Source organism: Cynoglossus semilaevis, chromosome 3 (assembly GCF_000523025.1).
Source record: "Cynoglossus semilaevis isolate Cse_v1.0 chromosome 3, Cse_v1.0, whole genome shotgun sequence".
Classification (NCBI taxonomy): Eukaryota; Metazoa; Chordata; class Actinopteri; order Pleuronectiformes; family Cynoglossidae; genus Cynoglossus; species Cynoglossus semilaevis.
Genome location: NC_024309.1, coordinates 15,664,386 through 15,667,446, shown reverse-complemented (window position 1 = coordinate 15,667,446; position 3,061 = coordinate 15,664,386). Strand labels below are relative to the sequence as shown.

General features: G+C 44.7%; 1 protein-coding gene and 1 long non-coding RNA gene across 2 annotated transcripts in view; one reads left to right on the top strand and one right to left on the bottom strand.

The window, feature by feature from the left end:
- LOC112486832 (uncharacterized) overlaps positions 1–3,061 on the bottom strand; it is a 23,606-nt gene that overhangs the window by 15,893 nt on the left and 4,652 nt on the right. The gene's annotated exons all lie outside the window — the stretch shown is intronic.
- Positions 32–3,061, top strand: part of htr5ab (5-hydroxytryptamine (serotonin) receptor 5A, genome duplicate b) — an 8,156-nt gene continuing 5,126 nt past the window's right edge. The window contains exon 1 of the mRNA XM_008308364.3: positions 32–275. The gene's annotated coding sequence lies outside the window, so the exon portion shown is untranslated. The remainder of the gene's footprint in view (positions 276–3,061) is intronic.

Genomic DNA, 3,061 nt, shown 5'->3' with positions numbered 1-3,061 from the left:
ACGCCTCCCCCCCCCCCCCCCCTCTCTGACCAGAGCGTGGTTCTGTCCGGCAGCCTTTGAAACCTGGTTGCGAGTCACAGGCTGGTGTTCGTGCAGCCATCAACACAGTGAGAGGCTCAGTCACTACACTGACTGACACACACACACACACACACACACTGAGCCGCCGCTGCAGCAGCAGCAGCAGCAGGAGGAGGGAAGTCCTCTTGGATGGAGACGCAGCAGAAGTCCCAGCCTGACTCTGACTCTGACTCTGACACGGAGCTCCGACCAGGGTGAGTGGAAACAAAGTCTCTCTGGGCTGATGATCAACAACTGTTCTCCACAAACTGAACAGCAGGGACACACATTTATATGAGGGCGATTGAACAACAGTTAACAAGTAATAACAGAAGGACTAGATATAATTATCAAAATAACACTGTGTTCTAACCATAATTCTCAACTTTAACTTTAATTGTAATTTTAATAATTAATGATACGTTAATAAGCTTCAGGCACATTGTTAACACTGATGCGCACACACTCCAGCCCATAGGTGGCAGTAATGTACCTATAGTTTGTTTGCCAGCCACAACAAAGACAAATAGGATGCATTAAAAAAAATACTGATTTCAGCTTAGATAAAAGTATGGGGGTGTGCAAGTAATACACCAGAGCTAACGTTAGCTACAGCCCTCCTGGTACAGACCCCAGGGCTAACGTTAGCTACAGCCGTCCCGGTACAGACACCAGAGCTAACGTTAGCTACAGCCCTCCTGGTACAGACCCCAGGGCTAACGTTAGCTACAGCCGGCCTGGTACAGACCCCAGAGCTAACGTTAGCTACAACCAAAAGTTTGTAACTTGACAGTATCCGTGATCATACCAATGGTTTTAGGTATTTTTGTCAGTCAGTACCTGCAGCTGCAGCAGGAGAGTTCCACTCTGCTGTGGTTCTGATTCTGTGGTTCTGATTCTGTGGTTCTGATTCTGTGGTTCTGATTCTGTGGTTCTGATTCTGTGATGACCAGGTTGGACTGGAGTGGAATCTTCTGCGTCAGTTATGACCAGGTTAGACTGGAGTGGAATCTTCTGCGTCAGTTGTTTTTACATGAACACTGAGAAACTAGAAGGAAATGATCATTTAAAAAAATATACATTAATAGTTTATATTTTCTGAATCTTTGACAACAAACGTTCAGGTTTTTGATTCGTGATGAAATGATTTTAAAAAACAAAGACAGTAAACGTGGCTGCAGCTCTGGGGACTGTCCACTGTGGTCAGTGGTCGTCTTATTGGCTGCTCAGACGTGCTGCGTCAGGTGTCAGCCTGACACACAGTGATTGGCAGTTGCCTCTGGAGACACCGGACCTGGATGATCCTTTGTTGCCACATGTTTGACCACAGTTTCCCTCTCTGCTCTAATTTCATGGTCATTAGTCGTGTTAACAGCCATGAAGCTGACAGAGAAACGTCTCATTAAGACCCGGTCAGAGCCCGGTGATTGATAACCAGCCCATCAGTGTGACACGACCAGCGAAGGAAGAAAAACTGCTTTATTTTTAGGAGGATCAAATCAGTCAGATCACCAACAACACGTCACTGAGAGATGAGTGCTGGACTAACTAGCCCAGAGTAATGCTATCAGCCAGCAAACTGCTACAACACCAGGAATCCATTAAGACAATTTTGCAATTCTAATTCAATAAATGAGGAATTTTTATCCATTTCCAACTTGTTTCTGTGGGAGACCAGGAACCAACAGCCAATCAGAGCCGGACGTGCAGAGAGAAAACAAACAAACGCTTCAGCAGGGAGATTAAACACAGGTTGGATTTTTTTAAGCATTCATAAAAAGAGAAAAAGAGGAGCTTCATATATTTAACAAGAAAAAGTCAATTGTGTGGGAATGAACCAGTGACTGAGTTTCACCGTGAACCATCTCCACGTTATGATGATCAGTTTGGACAGTGTGTCCTGTCCCACTGCTCCAGGACAAAGTCACATGAAGGAAACATGAAAAATAAATGACCTTCATCCATATTCAAGATCCAGTATAAAACTCCTCCAGCAGGGGGGGCACAAGAGGTTAGTTAAAGAGGTTTAAACTGATCTGTTATTAATCACAGGTTAAGGAACATGATCATCTCTGGACACCGTTACAGCACGCACGTCTGAGTGTGTGAGTCCAGTGTGTGTGTGTGTTTAAATGAAGATGCATCAAATCATTAGCAGCGCTCATTAGTGTTGTTAAAGTCGATGCTTTTATGAGCCAGATATACATCTGCGTTATCATAACAATGTATTCTGAGCAGCAGCAGCAGCAGCAGCAGCAGCAGCAGGAGTCGGCACATGGTTGGCATGTTGGCACCTGCAGACCTGATCTACCTGATCTATATCTGTGTCTGTAACCAAGCTTGAACTTTGGTTTGGTATCAAAGACGTTGTTACAGGAGAACGTCCTGTTCATAGAAACTACCATAAAAACAACAACAACAATAATAATAATGCCACACAGATCTAATCTAATCTAATCTAATCTAGTCTGATATAATCCACAGTAATCTAAATGGTTATGGTTATAGTAAAATCCAAACTCCAAACTAACAGCATCATCTGAGAGGCTTCAGGAAACCAAGGTTGGTTCTGTCTGCCCTGTGTGACTCTGAGAGCGCCCCCTGTGGACGGATTAACAGGATTGGCGTGTCAAATCTTTTTCTCAGAACAGAAGAGTTTTCAACAGATGTCTTAAACTGGTATAAAGAATGATGTGACTGTAGACCCCCCCCCCCCCCCCCCACCCCGGGCGGTGTTTTCTTTGTGACAATTAGATTCTTCCAAATGAGTGGCTGTTTTCCAAGAGAAGTCCAACTTTGATGCAAATGACAGCAGAGACGTGGGACAGTGGACATGAATATTTATGGCCTTTGGTTCTGACTTGTTTAAAGTGCAAACGCAATCGCACTTGAAAGTTGTAGGACGGTCCCTGAGAGCGAGATGAGAAGCTCAAGTGGGTTCTACTACTGTGGGCAAATCACTAAACTGCCTCTCTGGTAAGTGACGCTGGGGCGTGAGTAC